The following is a 23,439-nucleotide window of genomic DNA, read 5'->3' on the forward strand; positions in this document are numbered from 1 at the left end:
GAGTGATCGGGGCTCTAAGCATGCAGGAGGGTGGCACGCGTGCACGAGATAGAGTAAATTGGAAAGATGTGATAAACTGGGGTTAATGTGCTGTCAGGGTCTAGGGTAAACAATAGAAAGGTCTGTGGGGCCTGGTTGTGGATAGGGAGCTGTGGATCCAGGGAAACAGCGATCATGAGTGATATATATATATATATATATATATATATATATATATATATATATATATATATATATATATATATATATATTGGAAAGGATCAAAGTTGAGCTAAGCTACGTCTCCTCGTCGTATATCAACTGACTACTATATTTGTTTTTTTGTATCTCCCCTGATAATGTGATTATCACACGAAAGCGCACTTGGAAATTTATCGTGTTTCATTTCCCCAGTGACTCAAGGTGTCGTTCGCATAAGCCTTATCCTACCAAGTATGACGCCCAGAGTCTAGTTATTATGAAGGTCGAAGGGGCATAGCAGGGGCAGAGCACAGTGCCACAGAAGAGAGGCAGTGTAGTGTGTGTGTGTGAATCATCCAACACTAGGGGAGAGCTGTGACACAGGCGGATTACATTACACCGAGTGTGGTATGTACGTAGAGAGGTGGAATCATGTAGCATATCTTAAAGCTGACCTACCACAGGAGTGGAGGAGGGGGGGGGGAGAGGGGAGGGGCTTATTAAATCACACGAGAGAGAGAGAGAGAGAGAGAGAGAGAGAGAGAGAGAGAGAGAGAGAGAGAGAGAGAGAGAGGCAGACAGACAGACAGACAGACAAAGAGGTGCAAGGGGAGAGAGAGAGAGAGAGAGAGAGAGAGAGAGAGAGAGAGAGAGAGAGAGAGAGAGAGAGAGAGAGACAGACAGACAGACAGACAGACAAAGTGGTGCAAGGTGAGAGAGAGAGAGAGAGAGAGAGAGAGAGAGAGAGAGAGAGAGAGAGAGAGAGAGAGAGAGAGAGAGAGAGAGCCATCATGCATCACGGCAACCGAGGTATGCTAAAGAGAAGCTATGTAACATGGAGTGAGATAGGGAGGGTAATTTACAGCTTGGAGAGAGAGAGAGAGAGAGAGAGAGAGAGAGAGAGAGAGAGAGAGAGAGAGAGAGAGAGAGAGAGAGAGAGAACACCATCGTATACCATAGCAAACGAGCTGTGCTAAAGAGAAATTATATAACACGTAGTGTAACAGGAGAGCCAATTCATAGCTTGCAAGAAGGCAGAGAGAGAGAGAGAGAGAGAGAGAGAGAGAGAGAGAGAGAGAGAGAGAGAGAGAGAGAGAGAGAGAAGCTGCACCTTAACAGATAACAGCCAAAAAAGAAATAATAATAACTTATTACATATATGTATGCTAAGCAAGGTGGCTTAGTTTTTACCGTGGAGATCGCCACGCAAGACCCACCCTTAACAGTATACCTGAACAGATGAACTTACTTAGAATTCTAAAATCGATTCCTCATCAACACAATATATTACTAACCGTTGCACACACACACACACACACACACACACACACACACACATATATGTATGTATATATATATATATATATATATATATATATATATATATATATATATTCCATACTATTCGCCATTTCCCGCCTCAGCGAGGTAGCGTTAAGAACAGAGGACTAGGCCTCTGAGGAAACATTATCACCAGGCCCCCTTCTCTGTTCCTTCCTTTGGAAGATTAAAAAAAAAAAAAAAATGAGAGGGGAAGATTTCCAGCCCCCCGCTCCCTTCCCTTTTAGTCGCCTTCTACGACACGCAGGGAATACGTGGGAAGCATTCTTTCTCCCATATCCCCAGGGATATATATATATATATATATATATATGTATATATATATATATATATATATATATATATATATATATATATAGAGAGAGAGAGAGAGAGAGAGAGAGAGAGAGAGAGAGAGAGGATGGATATATATATATATATATATATATATATATATATATATATATATATATATATATATATATATATATATATATATTCCCATTAATTTTTACTTTTAATATATAGAGCCAGACCCTGGACCCGCTCACACAAACTAGAACGTCTACCTTAAATGCATTTAACAAGCCGCGTTTAAAGCCAATACACTCGTTCCCTGGCTTGACCAAGGCGCTAAACGAACACCGTAAAACTCAAGACCCCCTCCTTACGAGGGTAGCGATCACCCTTATCTACCCTCGCCTCAGATGTGGCCGGCGGCGGCGTCAACACCACCACCACCACCTCCTCACCCTCATCTCTCAGCCACAACGCATCCTCAATCAAGGGAAGTAGATTAAAGCAAAAGGTTATTTGCCGCACTGAATTGAATCTCTCTCCCGGCGCAGGGAGGATGCAGAACCATAATGTATGATGGGGTGGGATACGCCGCAAGACTTCCAGGGTTAGGAAGCGGGTGGGGGGAATATATATATATATATATATATATATATATATATATATATATATATATATATATATATATATACATAGATAGATAGATAGATAGATAGATTGATAGGTAGCTCGATTGATAGATAGATAGGCAGATGGAAATCACTCACACATAGCGATTTGCGAGATGGCCATTAATGCGATGCAGATTTATCTGAGGATTAGCTGCAGGTGGTGATTAGACGCGCAGGAGTTGGTGATTGGCTTTGAAGATGTAACGAGAAGATTGGGTTGTTAAGTGACTGGGCGATGGTTAGCAAGTGGGTCTATTTCTTTTTTTTTAACTCGTCAACAGTAGCTGGTTGTCGACTGTTGTTTAACTGACTGTCAGCTGGTATCTTGATGGTAACTGGCGGTGAAAACCGTGGTAGTGAGTGGTTGAAGTGACAGTCTTGATAAGATTGGTAGTAACTGGTGACTGGGGTGGGGTGGTAAGAAGCATTATAGAAGTGACAGTCGATTGGCATCTCTTTACTGACATGGCAGTTTTGAGGGAGAGAGAGAGAGAGAGAGAGAGAGAGAGAGAGAGAGAGTTACATAGAGTTACATAGACACACAGCCCCCAAGGTCCAAGCGAGGTGGTCTGGCTCTTAACACAGAGAGAGAGAGAGAGAGAGAGAGAGAGAGAGAGAGAGAGAGAGAGAGAGAGAGAGAGAGAGAGAGTTACATAGAGTTACATAGACACACAGCCCCCAAGGTCCAAGCGAGGTGGTCTGGCTCTTAACAGAGAGAGAGAGAGAGAGAGAGAGAGAGAGAGAGAGAGAGAGAGAGAGAGAGAGAGAGAGAGTTAATTCCAAGAGAATTAAGTTGTCAGTTATAAGAATTTTCTTTTCAGATTTTTATTTTCATTTTCTTAACAAAATGTAAAGATCATTGAAAAGTCTTTAGTTTGGTTTAGATATTTCTAAGCTCCTCCATTTTCTTTAAAAGATGATGCAAACTGACAATTCAACCCGGAATACCTTGCTGAAATGCTATGCTGAGGCGCTGAAGTAGAAAGTCGATCGTTATCTTTGGTCCTTGGTTCATCAGACGAGTCAGGAGCTAAGGTCGTTACCCAAAATGGGTCTCAATAAGGTAATTTTCCCTCAGGGTCTCTATGTCTTCGAAACAACTGAAGTACAAAAAGAAAACGCTCTGTGGTACCAGGGCCTGGTATTTGGCACCCGTTTTTGCCATTTCCTGGAAGCTGTTTCCTGAATCTCTAAGGTCGTCTCCTATTCCTCAAACCAGCTGCCTGCTTCTCTTCTAGGTATACGATGTTCCTTCGTTACTCTGTCCACTCGCTACTTCCTTCATGCCTGAGAAGTAGAGATTCCATTTTCCAATATGGACAGGCGACAGAAATAGGATTTCTTTATCGGCGCGTTGATCAACGGACCTCTTACGTGTCATTGGTTGTCGACCACACTGGTCAGTCACATCTCTGCTGCATGTACGCTTGTATACCAGTGGGCAGAGCATATATATATATATATATATATATATATATATATATATATATATATATATATATATATATATATATATATATATATATATATACCTCGGTTTATTCCAGGCAGCCGTATGTAGACGAATCTCAAAGATCGTGGTGGTAAATATCTAGATTTTGTGTGTGATGTGTTGAGAGCGACTTTCTAAAACCCAACCCCTACAGCACATCAAGTACATAAGGTCACCTTGTTCAACTTATCCTATACCACTCTCTTGTGCCGAACACGATGGGAAAACATTTGCTTTGCCTCGCGTGCAAAAGCAAGGCCATTTGCCCACACATTTGACCCTCCCTAGCGCTCTGGTCACCAGCGCCGCCGTCCAAGACATGTTATTGAGCGCTGAGAAGATTGAGCGCTGACTGCTCATACCTCCCTCGCACAGATAAATCCGTTATTCAAAAACATCCCCAAACGAGCCTGTTTGCACCATACCGCTATCAAGGGGTGATCCCTTAACAAGCCTGGCTCCTCATGCGGAGAGATAACAATCAGCTGAGTGGTACCAAGGGTGTTTGGAAGCTGGGAGAAGAGTTTAAAAAGCCACGAGAGAATCTCTCACAACCGGGGAACGGATTTGACTAAAGGGGTGTGGGTAGACCCCGAGCAATGGCGCCTGCGCTGCCACATTTCTTTCTCCTTGCTTACGTCAAGTCGCCCGCCTTTTAGATGAGGAACGGGAGAAGGTCGAGGAGGACCTGTGTGTGTGTGTGTCTGTGTGTGCTTTAAGCTGAAATACCTGGCCTCCTCCGGTGGGTATTGCTCCGCACATCAGGGAGGGAGGGGGTTGGGGGTGAGGAAATACTGGGTCAGGAAGGTTTTGGATCAACATGTTTGGACTGATTCCGTACCAGATTTATGGAGGTGATTCGTCTCCCTCTGGGGAGGCCGGAGGGAGAAAAGCTATTAACAGACTGTCCGGGGGAGTTGGGGGGGAGGTAAATGGGAAGGAAAAGGAAAGGCACATGTACGGACAGACGAACGGTGTGTGTGTGTGTGTGTGTGTGTGTGTGTGTGTTTACCATGAGGAGGGAGCCGGGGGGCTGGAAATCCTCCCCTCCAGTCTTGACTTTTCCAAAAGAAGGAACAGAGAATGGGGCCAAATGAGGATATTTCCTGTTAGGCTCAGTCCTCTGTTCTTAATGCCAGAAGTGGCATATATATATATATATATATATATATATATATATATATATATATATTGGGGTCTCGACAAGGACTTCTTCTTGTTCCTGGTTGGAGAACGGATGATTGCTGCGGTGAAAGTACCGCCAGCGTGTCCCTGGCTTGGACCAGATCGACTCTGTTGCCTAACATCACCGTTGAAGGTTCCGCTCACTCGTCATGTGTCCAAGCACACATGCATATTAACCCATAGTCTTTGAGACTCGACCATGTACTCGACTGTGACAGACCTGGTGAATATCACGAGACGCCGAAGTGCCCTCCTGGACGACACCTCGAGCCGCCTCTTCCATTAAAACGACTTGATGGTACAGGGGTCCTCTGCACTTCGTGAGGTAGATGGCCATTCCAGCTCTCCTGTTTTCCATCGGATAGTCTCAGTCATGCTGGACAAGACCTGCTCGCATGAATAAGGCCCGGCCGCAAGCTGTAGTGGTGGTGGTGTTGGTGGTTGACGGGGGAAGAGGAGGAGGAGGAGGTGGAGGAGGAGGAGGAAGAGGAGGAGGAGGAGGAGGAGGAGGAGGCCGGCCACGTCCACTCTAGATGCTTCCTACTTGCTGTCCTAAATTCTTCCATTGGCATTCGTCTCGACCCGCATGCTCTTTGCATCAGCACTGCCCCTTCGCCTTTTGCCACTCCAGTCTTCTCGTGAATACCTGTGGTCCTGTGGCAGGGAAGAGCAGCTGACCCGTATGGCTTGACAAGATTTGTAAGAGCTCCGTTGGACTGCACACTGAGCACAGTTATGTTAAAGAGATCATTTGAAGGGTTGTGGTCTCTGCTCATTGCCACTGGGAAGAGGATACCATCTCCTCGCATGACTGGTGGCAGCTGGTGCCGAACTGTACCTAACAGATGCGTATTTAGGGAGGTGCCTCATAAAACCTAAGCGGCGCTGGAAGCTTCAGGGAACGCCTGGAAAACATAGAGGACCTTGAACCACATTTTCTGTTTGTTCTATTTACGTTACGGGAAGCTTCGACCTTGGATAAACAATGATATTCACTTTTTTTACTGACCATGGCTCGCAGCTCATCGAATACGCCAAGGACAAGAGAGCAGCCAGCTTTCTACTTCGGCACCTCATCATGGCTATACAGTGAGGAATTGAAGGAAGTCAGGAATACATAACGTAACCCTAGTATTTTATTTGTAACATATATAATGTTATAGTTCAAATGTTTTTAAACAAGGTGAATTTGAAGTCAGAAAAGTGAATACGAAGAAAAGAGAGGGAGTTGTCAGGGGGAAAATAATACCTCAGACAAACATCGAAAACGAATTCTTTTTCATGGTAAATTCTTTTTCACTAATGCTCTGGGTCCTGTAGAATTAACCCAGAATATATATATATATATATATATATATATATATATATATATATATATATATATATATATATATATATATATATATACACACACACACGAGCATGTGTTTCATTCGTCTGGCAGCAAGTGATTGTGTCGACTCCCCTAGAGTTTTATGGCAGATATAGACCCAGTAACGTGCTACACCACAGTGGTCACTGGAGGCTTCAGCCCCGAAGGGAATGAGGAATGACGTCAAAGTGTGCTAGATCAGACTCCCACAGCTGTCAAGAGGAGCTCGCCTCGCTCGTGAATAATAGAATGGTTGGCAGTGGTGACTATACGAGTAGGAAGAGGAGGGGAAGAGAAAAGAGATAAAAAGAAAATCTGAGATTTAAGAAGAGGGAACAAAGGAACGTGTGTCTCCCACACCTTTCGTTGAATGGTGTTTGTGTGTGTGTGTGTGTGTGTGTGTGAGAGAGAGAGAGAGAGATAGATAGATAGATAGATAGATAGAGAGAGAGAGAGAGAGAGAGAGAGAGAGAGAGAGAGAGAGAGAGAGAGAGAGAGAGAGAGAGAGATAAATGACTGACGTATTCATTTCATGGCTTGCTGGCTGCTCGGCAGGCTAGCTGGATGAATGGGTAGATAAATGAGTGGACGGAGAGATGGATAGGTAGATGGCTGATGGATGAATGCCATGATGTCTAACTGGTTGTCTGTCTATGTCTGTCTGAATGGCTGGTTGGCTTATTACAACAGAGGGGGGAAAAAATACGAGATAAGAAAGCTCAAGGCCAAAGAAACTTAGACATAGAGACCATGAAGCAGACAGACAGACATAGACTCAGACATAGACTCAGACATTAACAAAACTGACGGAACATTAGACCAAATGATCGCCTGACCTGAACTGAGAAATCTAACACAGGTTTTACAATGCCTTTTCGCTTCCAGCATGCGTTTTATCGGGCCAGTAATGAGCCATGGGACAGGTTAATGAGTTCCTACTATTAATTAACTCAGTTAACACGCCATGACTAATGGAATCAGGGACTAATCTTTATTTTTCTATCTTTCGTGGAGCAATTTGTTCATTTCTTAACTCTTGCTTGACGGCGAAGTGCTGTCCGCTAACTAGCAAGGGGACCTTATCTCTCTGTTGCCATGTTCTTTCTTGTTATTCTGTTTACTCCTAAACATGAGACACTTATCTCTACGTGTACCTGCCTTCTATCCCTCCCTCCCTCCCCTCTGTTGTATTATCCTGCCTCCATCTACACAGATTAGCAATGTGGAAGGAAAATCTCACTCCCCCAGCAGGTTAAACCTCGTCATGCACCATCAGGTCTTCACTCAAACACTTCTGTCATCTACTTACACCTTCATTCCATCCTCCCCCCTCCTCTCTGCTGTACTATCCTGTCTCTATCTATATAGATTAGCTATGCAGAACACTATCACTATCCTCCAGCAGACGAAAACCCTCGTCATTCACCATCAGAACAATGGCTCTCTAAGCACGTACCTGAAGACCGCCTCGTTCGTCCAGGTGCTGGAAAACCTTTTATGTAATCCAGACTCCGGACCATGGCCCAGCCCCCGAAACTTCCCACTTAAACTTAAACCTCCTTAAGGGCGCGGCGCACTCTAGGGAACTTCCAGCTAACCCCAGGCTCGGATCCAAGCCACGGTACACTCCACCGTGTGTATTGGGGTCCGCGGTGCGTTGAAGACCAAACTACATTGGGATTGGACGGTACTTCGCAGTCAATGACACGCTGGAATCCACGTTACACTCCACGGTACACTGGAATCCCTGGAACACTCTGGGTGAGGAAGACCTTCGTAGAGGGAGAACTGATTAAGCTCACCTCCCTTTGGAAACCTTACTCGCCCCCTTTCCAAGCCAACCCCCCCTTCTCACCTCCTAATGTCTTCATCCTCCTCACACTGCAACATTAGATCGTACTGTACTAATATGGCATCGTATACTGTCCTGCCTCCCCTCAATCCCTTTTTTAAGACAGCCGACTCCCTATCCCTCAGTTGCTGTTGTTGATTTAGTTCAGATGGTGGTTTGTGCTGCCCAGTGTCACTCTTGACGGTCGCGTGCCTACGTGTGCCTAACCAAAAGACCAATTTGTTATCTGTGTGTTGCATTGAAGTCGAATAGGCTATCTCAATCACCATAGTTCTCCATGGATTATTATCATCATTATTATTATCATTGTTTTTATTATTATTATTATTATTATTATTATTATTATTATTATTATTATTATTATTATTATTATTATTATCATTATTATTATCATCATTATAACTTGTTTAAACAGGTGCTAGGGACATACACCTCCAAGTAGAAACTGACCAAACTCTGACAATTCTCAGATCTTGACCCTCACTGCAATAAATCTCTCTCTCTCTCTCTCTCTCTCTCTCTCTCTCTCTCTCTCTCTCTCTCTCTCTCTCTCTCTCTCTCTCTCTCTCTCGAGAACGTAACCCGCAGCAACCTGTAGCCCCGGAGACGCAAAAGAGAATCAAATGCTCCATCCACACCGTTGAGCATCATGAATTCTTAAACGCCCGATAACCTGTCGGGATTACATTCCCCTCGCGAACGTTTTGTAATATTCAGCAAAAATATTGATGGCAACACCTGAACGTCCTCACCACACACACACACACACACACACACACACACACACACACACACACACACACACACACACACACACGCGCGCGCGCGCGCCTTGGATTCGAAGAGAAGAATATCACTACCACGGACCCCAAACACCATTTACCCACACGAAGCCAGAATGAATACCTTGGTTGAGGGATTCGATCCAGGGAGTCAACAACGGCGTTTTTGCCCATCCCCGAAAAGAATCTGGGAATCAGAATGGCATGCAGTATACATAAGTGGACAAACACATTCTCCGCTCTCTGCTAATTACACCGGTTCGAACCCCACAATATCTTATGTTGTTTAGTCTAGCGTCCAGCCAGACCCATTACCCAGGAATTGTTGTGGTCCCCCTACCCCCCCCAGCCCTCTGTGGGATCATCTGTTAATGGGTTTTAATTAAAAGTTTATTAACCTTGATTACACAGACGGTGGCGGTAGACATGTTTAGACGCTGGGTTTGGGGAAGAAAGGGTCATTGTGTGTGTGTGTGTGTGTGTGTGTGTGTGTGTGTGTGTGGTAATGTATTTCTTAATGAATAAAAACTACGTAATAACAAATATGGAGGGTCAAGGGGGAATGATTATTTTATCCCTTGGAGTCAAACATCGTAACGTTAGAAGACGATGAGGAACTCTCTCTCTAAACCATCTTAAAATCTTGAACACATTCTTGAGGTATTAAAGACTATATATATATATATATATATATATATATATATATATATATATATATATATATATATATATATATATATATATGCTAGCCAAACTCCCACGGAATGAAAACACGTGGCCCAATCTTTCGCCTATATTGCAAGACATTCTCAAGTGCCCTTGAGAATGTCTTGCAATATAGGCGAAAGATTCCGAGTCTCGTGTTTTCATTTCCTGTGAGTTTGGGTTATTTACTTACCAAGGTTCCATTATCGATGTGTATATATATATATATATATATATATATATATATATATATATATATATATATATATATATATATATTATTCCTGAGAGTCCACGGGGGAAAATGAGACACGATAAGTTCCCAAGTGCACTTTCGTGTAATAATCACATCATCGGGGGAGACACAGGAGAGAAATACACACACACACACACACACACACACACACACACACACACACACACAAAGGCAATGTGTATTGGAGTTCAGAATCCTCTTTAAATATATCTATATACATTTGAATCTTTGAATCTACATTACGTGTATTTTGCAGGCTACGGATGGTAATCCAAGCTTGAGAGATCTTTATAACATTTACAGTAAATTCATTTTAACGTTCTGTAAATCCTCGTCTTCATAATGCTTCCATTAACATCTTATTCTTTTTATTTTACGTACTATTTACGTACTACACACATTATGATTACGGTCACTGGCATAACCAACACGGGGGAGAATTTTGCGTATGTAAATTGCGTTTAGCAAAGCAGGTATGGCCATGAAGCGGTGTTGCCATTTTCCAACAACCCACCCCATTATCCCTGCATTATTAAGCTCCTGCCTCTTGTTCATGCTTGGCTGCTGTATCCTCTAACTTCTAAAAAAAAAATTCCAGTCGTCTCGTGCGAACACATTATGATCACTTGCATATCCCAAGAGCAGGATGTGTCCATGTAGCGAATACCTCATGGTCATTTGCATATCCCAAAGGCAGGTTTGCATATCCCAAGAGCAGGTTGTGTCCCTGTAGCGAACACCTCGTGGTCATTTGCATATCCCAAGAGCAGGTTTGCATATCCCATGAGCAGTTTGTGTCCCTGTAACGAACTTACCATGATCATTTGCATATCCCAAGAGCTTTGTTACAAAATATAACTTCTCTTGTACATTTTCCACCCTCATCCTCTTTATCAAGTCCTCTTAACTACCAAAGACAAACTCATTCGATGCACTAGACTTGCAACAGCTAATTTCTTTTTTATTTACGTTACTGTCGTATGCAAGGAAGTCTCATAATGAGCTATAGTCATTGATATTTGACGTACTGTTTGCTGAAGAGTAAGTATCACCAGGTTAGCCATGGGCTGGCGTAATTATTTTCTCAAATGCTCTTGCTAGGGACAGTATTAGCCTCCAGCGTATTCCAAGAATGGAAAAGTCTCGAAGTAATATCGTTAGTAAATGATTTTTGTATTACTGTGTGTGGCAGATGGAAAAGAATATCATCAGGTTAATCACACGTTGGTATGATTGATCATGGAATGATCATCTGCTAGGAAACGTAATTATACTCCACACACACACACACACACACACACACACACACACACACACACACACACACACACACAGTCTTACTGATACTGCTTTTGTCACTATGTAGGTACTATTGTCTGATATGTGTCGTACTTTTAGAATGATTAAGATTATGCTACCCATTTCTGATCCCATTCTCTCGACAGATACATTCCTGCTAACTACACTGCAAGTATTCTTATCAAACTCTTTTGGTGTGATGATTTCGAGAATTCATTTTTTTTTTCTTTTTGCGTCTAGAGACATGACTATACACTCCACACCCATTTGTAGAAGTGTGTCATAATTGCAAGTGACTTGCGTCTTCACCAAGTAATGGTTCGGAATATATATGAAAGATACATTTTCTTGATCTTGCAATAGAAATGCAATTTGTCCTCGCGGACGCGTGCAGTGGAAAAAGAAAAGTGAAAGGTAAAATTAGCAGTTAAGATATAAAGAAAATATTTTTACACCCATCCTGAGGAAGGAGTCCAATTATCTTTTTCTTAAAGAAAACATTTTTACACCAAATATGAGGAGGATATCCAATGATTTTTTTCTTTTTTTAGTGATTTTAACTTGACACTGACGTCTCTTAACGACCCCCCAAGCACTCTAGGGTAGTTGGTTATTTAGGGGGAGGTCTTTAGGCCAATCACCTAATTACCACAGTCGTTAAAGATATATGGCCGTAAGCGTCTAGCTCTAACAACCACCAACTGGAAGAAAAAGGACATTTTAATACCTGCTTTCGGGTATCGATTAAAATTGTAAAATCATTGACCCCTCACCTCATTCTCATGGCATATCCATAAGGCCTCATCCACCCAGAACCTCACAGTTCACTCATGAAAACCGCAATAACATTGTTATTGATAACAGTAATTATGAGTATCATAATATCGGTGCGTGAAGATTGGGAATACTAAAAGAGGCATATGTAAAAAAAGAGAATAAGTGAGAATAAGAATGAATATACTGCAAAGAAGGGGAGAGAGAAAAAGGACTCACTGAAAGACTATTATAGTAATCTTTGAGAGAGAAGAGGAAAAAATAGAAGGGAGAAAAATATATATGATGAAAGAGATTGGAATAAATGTCGAGAGAGGAGAGTGGCTAGAGACAGTCATGAACACGTAATGAGGAAAACAGACAAGAATTACAGGGGATGGAGAGAGAAAGCAATGGAAACTGGGAGACAGAATAAAAGAAAATGGATTTGACAGGTAACTCGCATGGAGTGGCATGGCGTTGAGAAATTCTCTCTCTCTCTCTCTCTCTCTCTCTCTCTCTCTCTCTCTCTCTCTCTCTCTCTCTCTCTCTCTCTCTCTCTCTCTCTCTCTCTCTCTCTCTCTCGTCCAGTATTATAAGGTAAGAATCCCTCCTCCCTCCCTCCCTCTCTCCCTCTCCTCCCCAGCCCCGCAGCCTCTGCTATCGCTGCTTCACCGACCGCTCGAGTTTCATGAAACACTGAATCGTTCCGTCGCGGGGACCTGAAATGGAGAGAGAGGCGGTGTGGTCTCCTGATGCTGTCATGCGGCCCAAGAGAGACATGCTCAGATATCTGTTCCAAATGGTTCTGAGCGTTTCCGATGCTGTCGCATTCATCAATTCCCATCAAAGAATTTTTGAGCTAATGTTTGTGTGACTTCAGCCGATACTCATAATTTCTCTGAGGAATATATCCTCAAGCATCGACGTTTACGCTTGGCTTATACACACACACACACACACACACACACACACACACACACACACACACACACACACACACACACATATTGAGGAAAAGGTGAGTCTCAGCTTAAGCCACCTCAGCGAGTATATACCACAAAGATTGCTGAAGCGTTTGAGGGACACGCTGTCCTATTTCTCGAGCATCACTGGACACTGCTGATATTCGAAGCTCGACATTGCCTCACGCACACAGTCATGATATTTACCCCCGTGGCCAATATTGGTCTTGCGCACAAATATTTCGAAAACAGTGTCTCGGCTCGTGACTGACTGATGGTATAAGAAAGGGATTGTATTCTTCTCTGGTGTCCTTCGACTCCTGTTTTTCGTGCTAAACACTTATGTACTTGTTTAGATTAGCTCTACATGTTGCAGAGGCATGACATATGTACCTTTTATAGATATATGGGAAATCTTATTGGACATATATATCATATTGTGAACGGAATTAGCTCCGTATCAAAAATATGGTAAATAATAGATTTGGGAGGTTCTAAAATCGGTATATATATATATATATATATATATATATATATATATATATATATATATATATATATATATATATATATATATATATATATGTATATCCTTGATGTATCCATGTATTACCACTTTGATAATCAGGTACATTCACGTGCCCCTGTGTGTTCTGTGACTTCAAAGGCTGGATGGCAGCCACGGGATAAAAAGAAATTTTGGCTTCACATTCGTTTCGCATTCATTGGTGTACTAAATTTTTGGCGCAGCGTTCTGTTCATGCGGAGATCATGTGGTTAAGAGGATGGGAGGGAGGGGGGAAATGTAGAACTTTTATTCCATCGGTTAGTTCTGTTATTGTTGTTGTTGTTGTATAAAGTTGAGTCTTAAGCGCGAACGCGAGTCTTAAAGAGCGGGGGGGGAGGCACACGTGTTTTCGACAGGCAAAATGAGATAATGCCTTCGTTCCCATTGTGGATGTGTGACATAATGATAATGCTCGAATGTGTTCAGAGAACGAAGAGGTTTGGCCGGCAGGTGCTAGCTTGCTTACCCCTCTGCTCTTACCATCGAGAGAGAGAGAGAGAGAGAGAGAGAGAGAGAGAGAGAGAGAGAGAGAGAGAGAGAGAGATTGATTCCATGTAATCCATCGCTCCTCATAAGCTCGTCATCTTGGCTGTGAGTGACATGAGTTGGTGAGGGACGAATGACTGGCATCAGCTGGGGAGGGACTTGTGAGTGACATCGACTAGTGAGGGACTTGTGAGTGACATCCACTAGTGAGGGACTTGTGAGTGAGATCTACTGGTGATGGTCTTGTGAGTGACATCTACTGATGATGGTCTGGTACGAAATGTAATTCAAATCTCATCATTTCATGAAACAAAAACGCCTTAAATCCAGATACAAAAAAAGAAATCTTTTCTAAAATGTTCACCATAATATTTTGAAATTTCCTTTGTCGAAGAATTAGTAGATTTCGAGATCCTCATCCGCACCCCAGTGACTTTGATCTATATGATTTTTTTGCATGCCATTTTCACTTCTATTAAGAATTTCATGTGCGTATGAAACCTTTACCCCGCCAGAATCGAAAGACGCGTAAATCCATTGACGGTGTTTGGGTTACGACGGGTTGGTCCTGCGTCGCATTGTTCAGACAGATTACGACCCTCCGGAACAGAGCTCATGCCTCAGAATCAATAGACAAGGTTTACGGCCGGCCACCTGCAGTTTGCTGATGGTCCAGTGGTATCCGTGTGGGATGTACGGGCGTGGTAGCGCCGTGAATCTGAGGCCTTTCTGAAACAGGTGTTTGTGCGTGTGTGTGTGTGTGTGTGTGTGTGTGTGTGTGTGTGTGTGTGTGTGTGGGAAGGCCTGTGGTATTTGTCAAGACCCATGTACGAAGAACAAAGATGACTTTCTGAGCGATGTTGATAAATTGTTCTACTCTCTCTCTCTCTCTCTCTCTCTCTCTCTCTCTCTCTCTCTCTCTCTCTCTCTCTCTCTCTCTCTCTCTCTCTCTCCTTATTTATCTCCTAATGCCACTCTCAGGCAAGGTAAGATTAATCCCGATGGACTGGTATGATTGGCAAATCTATTGTCGGATCATCATTCTCAATTCCTAATCGTCATGCATATTAATAAGTGTGAAGTTTCATGGTCACCCAATATATATATATATATATATATATATATATATATATATATATATATATATATATATATATATATATATATATACACACACACACACACACACACACACACACACACACACACACACACACACAAATAGTGCTTCTCCTGTAGGCATTGGTTCAGGGAGAAAGCAAAGACATTACGTGTTACATGGAGCTGTGTGCCCTTTTTTACTATCCAATGTTCTTATTGCGCTCATTCATAGTAAAAATCCTAAATCGCATCATTACAGAGAAGCTGCATGGCATGGGTAACTACATCAGAAGGAGAGAGAGGAAGACTCTCTGTACCCCGCTGGTGAGGCTGGAATGATAGAATGGCCCAGCCTGGAAAGTGGATGAGGCTAATCTCTTCTGAGTCCATTCCCATCGGCTGTTCTGTAGTGTAAGGTGGAACTTGGGACTGACTGAAACAACGAGTGAGGAAGGTTAACAGGGAAAGTTAACAGAGACAAAGCTGTGATTTGAGAGTTCAAGAAATGGTAAAGTGTGAGACAGAGACAAGAGTAAAGAGAAAGAAAGTGAGGCAAAGACCAGGGAAAGAAAACGCGTCGAATGAGTTTGTAAAGATGTCCAAGAATTTCCCGGTTTTTGTTATCCTTTTACACGCAAGATATATAATAAGAACACTTTTATTATACGTCCCAAAATAACCAGCAAATAAAGCCAAGAAGATACCTCTCCTCCTCCTCCTCCTCCTCCTCCTTCTTCTTCTTCTTCTTCTTCTTCTTCTTCTTCTTCTTCTTCTTCTTCTTCTTCTTCTCCTCCTCCTCCTCCTCCTCCTCCTCCTCCTCCTCCTCCTCCTCCTCCAGAATCCCTAAGGAAAGAAAGGAGAGAAGTAAGACGTAAGAATTGTCCAGGGAGGGAAATGCACTGTCATTTCCAGCGGTCGTTCGGTGACGCTTATCAAGGCCAAGATCTCCACCCACCACGGAGGCGCGCGCGATGCGGCAGCAAACACAAGGGAGGAGCAGCACTAGTCACCCAGCGGAGGATAACCTTATTGTGACGAAAGCGGCCGTCGACGCTGGGAGACTCCTCCCCGTTCAGGCCTACAGCTCCTCCTCCTCCTCCTCTCCTCCTCCTCCAACCCCCATTCCGAGTTGTGAAGTCTGCTGTGGATTTTGTCTTCGGCGCCTCCAGCGTACATGCGCGATCGCCGCCTCCTGCTTCCTCGTCCGCGCTTATTTCGTGGACTTGACGAGAAATTTTTTTGGAAGAGAACTCGAAGGTATTCGAGCTCAGACAAAAGAAAATAATTTTTCCCTTCGGATCACTGGGCTCTCTAGGATGGAAATGAATGTCTTCTTGCTTAAACTTATGATTGCTAAGATTCATCTTTTTTTTTCTCTTTGTCAAATCACGGCTCAACTCATGGCATCTCTTTCGAGACTAGAGAATCAAGAAGCCTTATATATCTTTGCTAAGGGAGGATTCACAACCAGAAACATTCGCCACAACAGAATTTGTCTCGACAGCTGATGATAACCATAAGGTCAGAGTTCCAGTCCTGTGGATTATCGAGTATAAGACAACTACATCCCCAGAGAACTCTTCAAAACAGAGAGCTCATCTCAGGATTACTTATTGCCTGCTAATGGGTTTAGATAAAAAAAAAATATATATAAGACAAAGACAGAGTCACAAAGTGATTGTCATCATAAACATTTATACACTAATGTTAGCTGCTTTCGACGAACCCACTGTGTAATGTGATATATATATATATATATATATATATATATATATATATATATATATATATATATATGTATATATATATATATATATATATATATATATATGTATATATATATATATATATATATATATATGCATATATATATATATATATATATATATATATATATATATATATATATATATATATATATATATATATATATATTGCTTGGAGTGTCCTTCTGTTTATCTTGCGAATTATCTTTTCAGCTGGTTATTTATTCCACTAATCCACTCGTCAATCTCTCGTCTGAAATTCACTCTGCAATATTATGACATGATCTTTTAATTAATATCATTACCAAGTGCGATTTGGCACAAAGCTATGGCAGAGCCGTGTACTTGCACACACGCGCGTGTGTGTGTAAATTGATAGTACAGATAATGCCCCTGATGACACATCGATACCACAAACCAATGTTATAACATCATACATTTTGCACACACACACACACACACACACACACACACACACACACACACACACACACACACACACATACACACGGGGTAGGGAGAATAATATCATGTATAAACACCACTGTCAACATTTCACTTTCGGGTTCTGAGCCTAAGGTAAACAAGGGGATCATTTCCAAAACGTTATGCTACATGGAGCAGAAGGCTCCCACATTCGTCCCGAATGGAATTTGAGAGGAAAAATCACTGCAGATTCGGTGTTTTGTTTTCCCGGGCACATTCCGGGGAGGGGAAAAATATAAATTCGACGATTATGGCGCGTATTGATTCGTATGGATGGACGAAGTTATGTCTCCCCCCATGGATATTGTTCCATCCCGAATGATAGTCAGTGTGGTTGGGGAGTGAGCGAGTGAGTGAGTGATCCATCGACAGGCGTTGATTGATTGTAGACTGTCAAGGAGCTCCCTCCTGGCCGGATGGAGGTGAAGATGGTAGAGAGGGAGGGGAAACAAGATGGTGTTGAAGGCCCAGGATGTAGATAGGTGGTATGGAAGGGAGTTCAGATGGTGTAGGTAGCTAGAAGGAGGAGGAGGAGGAGGAGGAGGAGGATTTGAGATGAGTGATGGGTAGAAATGTACATGGATGGAAGGGATATAGTAAATGGTAAAGAGGATGGGTATCGATTGCTAGTAAGGAGGGATGTATGTAGATGGATGGGAAAAAAAAAAGTAAAATGTAGAGAGGAAGGAGGGAGGGATGTGGATTGATGGGATGGAGCAATGTGGAGAGGTAGGAGGGATGGGTGTGGATGGATGGGGATGGAGCGATGTAGATGGTTGAGGACGGAGATAGAAGAGGAGGGTAAGAAATAGTGTTGGGGAAGGCAATGAGAAGAAAGGCCCACTGAATATCCTGGGATGGAGGGGGTATAAATTGTCACCTGAGATGGAATAGAAATGGCTCGGAAGGATAAGTGTAAATGGGTATAAGTGGGAACGTCGTTGTACACCCAGGGGTGAAGTGTAGAATAGTACACAGGAGGAGAAAGGGTGTAGGTATCACAGGGAGAGAAAAGAAAGGGGTGCGTGGTTGCGAACTGGGCCGACGTTGAGAGACAGGAACTAGAGGGAGATAGGAGGAGGAGAAAAGGATGACCAGCGATGGTAATAGGAAGGAGATGAGGTTCCAAAGGAGGGGGGGACAGATGAAAGCGTTTGACACTGACAGGTCGGAAGGGAAAGAATTGAGGAGAGAAAGAGAGAGAGAGTGTATGGAGATGGCGCTCAACTGGGTTCCCTCCCTTCGAGTGATCGACCAAATACTAAGGTCTGCTGGAAGTCTGATCATTTTAAGGAAGGTGTTCACGTTGAAGATCAAACAGGATTTTCTTTTCTTTCTTAAAGGAAACGTTAATATCAGAAGTGCTCTCTCTCTCTCTCTCTCTCTCTCTCTCTCTCTCTCTCTCTCTCTCTCTCTCTCTCTCTCTCTCTCTCTCTCTCTCTCTCTCTCTCTCTCTCCATCCTTCCCCGTACATTAGAGGGACGTCTCCTTGAGAGATCCTCTCCGCCGTCATACGAGGAGTAAAATCTCTGAAGTGACGGGAGACTTTTCTCCTCAAAGCGCTTAAAGGAGATCTGGTTCTTATACTCCCATCAGGATATGGAGTTTGAACCGGTATAGGGTCGTCCGTAGACTGAAGATTTTTTTGTTTTTCCTGTGAGGATTTCGTATATATTTTCCGCTTTACACAGGCTTCGAGGTCTTATAGCTCAGATTCTCATCTTTGTTTCGCAAAAGGAGGCGAAGCTAATTTTTGGTGGAGGAGTATTGTGCTTTTGTCATACATATCACTTCTGTTCAGAGGACATACTTGAATATATAGGGGAGAAAGAATACTTTCCACGTATTCCCTGCGTGTCGTAGAAGGCGACTAAAAGGGAAGGGAGCGGGGGGCTGGAAATCCTCCCCTCTCGTTTTTTTTTTTTTTTTAATTTTCCAAAAGAAGGTACAGAGAAGAGGGCCAGGTGAGGATATTCCCTCAAAGGCCCAGTCCTCTGTTCTTAACGCTACCTCGCTATCGCGGGAAATGGCGAATAGTATGAAAAAAAAAAATATATATATATATATATATATATATATATATATATATATATATATATATATATATATACACACACACTCCAGCAGCAAGGATTCGAACCTCCGCTTCGTGTTCGGCAGCCGGGAATGCAAACCACTAGGTTGTGATGCCAGTGATATCTATCTGTTTACCTGTGAAGAAATAGATACATGCAGAAGTATATGTGTGTGTGTGTGTGTGTGTGTGTGTGTGTGTGTGTGTGTGTGTATCAAATAGCTATAATTAAGGCATTCATTTGCTCGTACCGTCCCAGTAACCACACACACACACACACACACACACACACACACACAGGGACGGCGTCAAAGGAGGAGGAGACAGGACGAAGATTCATATGAATACGTATTCTCATATTGATGTTGGTCATCTCGCTATCCATGTTTTACGAAGGTCAGGCATTACACACACACACACACACACACACACACACACACACACACACACACACACACACACACACATCATTAGCGCTCCTTGATTTATGACCTACTTGGCCCAGACCACCATGGAATTGCATCCATTAACATTAAAGAGATGCAAACATTACATTACCACCTCCACCCACCCACCCGGCCGCCGCGCCTCTCTCTCTCTCTCTCTCTCTCTCTCTCTCTCTCTCTCTCTCTCTCTCTCTCTCTCTCTCTCTCTCTCTCTCTCTCTCTCTCTCTCTCTCTCTCTCTCTCTCTCTCTCTCTCTCTCTCTCTCTCTCAGCCAGGTTTAAGGTCGTGCCACCTCGAAGCAGGGCGTATTTTCATCGACAGCCGTGCGTGGGCGACGTCGACAACGACAGTGAGTCGCTCCTCTTGGCAAAACGACACGTTCACTGGCTTGGCAAAACGACACGTTCACTAGTAACTGACGTAGACCCTTATGTTATATACGGGTCATTAAGGGGAGCAAAGTCTACCCTCTGGGGATATACAAAAAGGTAATACGAAAAGAGACGTCAAATAGAGCCATTGGAGCCTAACGAGGCTGTTTGTGGTAGCGGAAGGTGTCGGGAACTCACAGATCAGTGTGGCAGGAGAGAGGAAAAGGCAACGAGTGATTTGAGGGTGCACCTGTGCCTAGTCTGTGAGGAGGAGAGTGCACCTTTGCCCAGTCTATGGGGCGGAGGGTACACCTATGCCTCGTCCATAGTGGTGATGATTCCAGCTCTGTCAAACCCAAGTCCTCCCTCCCGGAAAAAGGGGCATTACGTAGGCTACATCCACTTCATTGTAAGTAGAAATAGATTTGGGATGTTAGATATCGAAGGAGATAGATAGATTACATACGTTCCTGGTTTGTGTATAGAGTTTCTGTTGATGAATACAAACATATTCAGGGAAAGAATTGAAGCTGGAAAGCTAAGGAGGACAATGCATGACCAGACCCACAGTCCTGTGCATGTGAATATTTGGTCATTTACCTTTGTTGCCACATCACGATGGCAGCAGTGTGCTCACGGGGGAGATCTTCCCTCCCCTCACACCCCTCACCCTCATCTGATGCCCCACCTATTCTGCCAATGGCCTTCCTCATCCTTGAGGTCGTTATTTCGGACGATGGTGTGCCGGTCGGTAGCACAATCCTTGACAAGGGCACCCATTGCCTCAGCACTGTCCTGTAAGCCTTGGCTCTTATTTTGGCTAAAAGAGGAGAGAGAAAGAAAATAAGATCTATCTTAACCCCAGTTGTTTGTACGGCCATTATCTCTCCTTGCAGGGGGAAGCAAGAGCATTTGACCATGTCATTAGCTTTATTTACAGATGCTTTTGATCGTATGGTCACAGACTGTGTGATCTGCAGAGGGTAAATGCCCTTAAGCAAAAATTGGGCTCCCTCCTCACCGAATACAGACAAACACAGTAATCCATTCACGTCGGTTTGTGTGTGTGTGTGTGTGTGTGTGTGTGTGTGTGTGTGTGTGTGTGTGTGTGTGTGTACCATATATTTTCTTTTTCTTCTAATGGCAGTCCAGTGAATCACTGTACCGGTGCACCGTTCGTACCGCAGTCTAAGTTTACCACGTACCGTTTATATCACAACTCATTTTACCACATATGCTCAGCAGGTATGTGTATGAAAAAAGATATTCTAACATTTGACCTGATATACAGTATTGCTTATATCTTCGATCTTACATGTAACTCAGATCTTAATATTACTCCATTTGTAAAATGAATTTGTGTAAGTTTTGATCACAAAATGTATCTTTTCCTTAATGACAGAATATAGTTATACCAAATCAAATTTTGACCCAATAAAAAAGAAGGACTAGCAGATTCGGGCCTTTCGAACCCACTTGACCAGCTGGCCTTTGCCCTTTGGACTTGGACTTGTAATGAACAAACGCTCCAACAACAGCATATCTTTCTTGAGATTCGTCGGAGAACGACGGAATGGCATTGTCCAATAGTGCAACTATTTTTTTCTCATCATGCCACCCACATTGCCAGCATAACCACTCAGCACTTACATATTTTCTTGGAAATCTTTAACTCCACCAGCTTGCAGTTTCTATCCTGTCAAAGAATGGTAATGAAATGGATGAATTACTGGCAACTGTGTTCGTGGGTTAGTCATGGTGCTTGTGTGTGCTTCATTGGCTTGCGTGTCTACAGACAGAAGATAGATCCACATTCTTAGAGCATAGGTCATGGAAGGCGAGATATTACGATATTTGCCTCGCTTTAGAGCCTCGATGGCTGCACAATATTGCTCATTGGGACTGGTTTATTACACACTCGGTTGGTTGTTGCCGGTCACCATTGCTGTCAGCCGGCCGTTATCTGATTACACGGCTGTCGACGACGCCTGACCATTAACGGCTGATTAGGACCAGCATCAAGGACCCATGTTAGACTGGCAGTGCAAGGAGAGGTAGTGACTGGAAAGAGATAATTCATTTAATGACTCCACACAGTCATTTCCGGCAGTGTATCAGTTCAGTCAGTTGATGCTGAATGGAACACGCGAGAAGAATCGAGTTTCTGCCAACACTCAAGGGTGTAGAGGGAAGCGTCTGTTTGCCAACAGGAACGGTAAAGAGTCTCTGACAACAGCCAACAGTTTCTGGCAACAACCAGTCGTCTCTAGCAATAACCAGTCGTCTCTAACAATCCTTAGGTATGTCTAACAGCACTAATCACCCTCCGGAAACACTTCACTTTATGGCAACTCACATGCGAGTGTAAACAAGACGTTTTGGCGGCTGACAACTCTTGAAAAGTTAATAAGAGAAAACACTCGGTCGTCACTGACAACAGCTACATCCTGACAACACTCAAGGAACTAATAGTTGCGGAGAAAACCGAATACTGAGCCTCTGACACCGAAGAACCGCCGTCACTCCACCTGGAACACTGGCATTCCTCAGGAGTGTGTGTTGTGACCTCATCAACTTCCCACGACACTCCTTCGGCTATCTCTCTCCTGCCCCCAGAAGCCATCATCACCACCACCACCACCACCTCTCCAGACCACAGTGCGGATGACAGCCACATTGATTTCGCTTACAACAACAAGCTCATCACGGTTCTGCACAATAGTGTTCGCTCGCCATTGTGGAAACTTTCCGGGTCATTGTTTTGACGGCAGAGTTGGAACCCTTAGTCCTCGACAAACATTACGCGGAAGGAGTACTCGGTAGTCTTTGCTGAAATGATCGAATACTAACCTACGGAAAAGGATATTTGTTGAATATTGGAACTTCATTTGATCCATATTGACAGAGAGTCGTGCCTCAAAGACTCAAAGAGTATTTGAGGGTATTCACACGGAAGATTTAGCAAAGGATAAGGTAAGCGAGCGAGAATCGAACACTGGAGCAATGCGTAAA

Source organism: Panulirus ornatus, chromosome 15, assembly GCF_036320965.1.
Source record: "Panulirus ornatus isolate Po-2019 chromosome 15, ASM3632096v1, whole genome shotgun sequence".
In the NCBI taxonomy this organism is placed as follows: domain Eukaryota; kingdom Metazoa; phylum Arthropoda; class Malacostraca; order Decapoda; family Palinuridae; genus Panulirus; species Panulirus ornatus.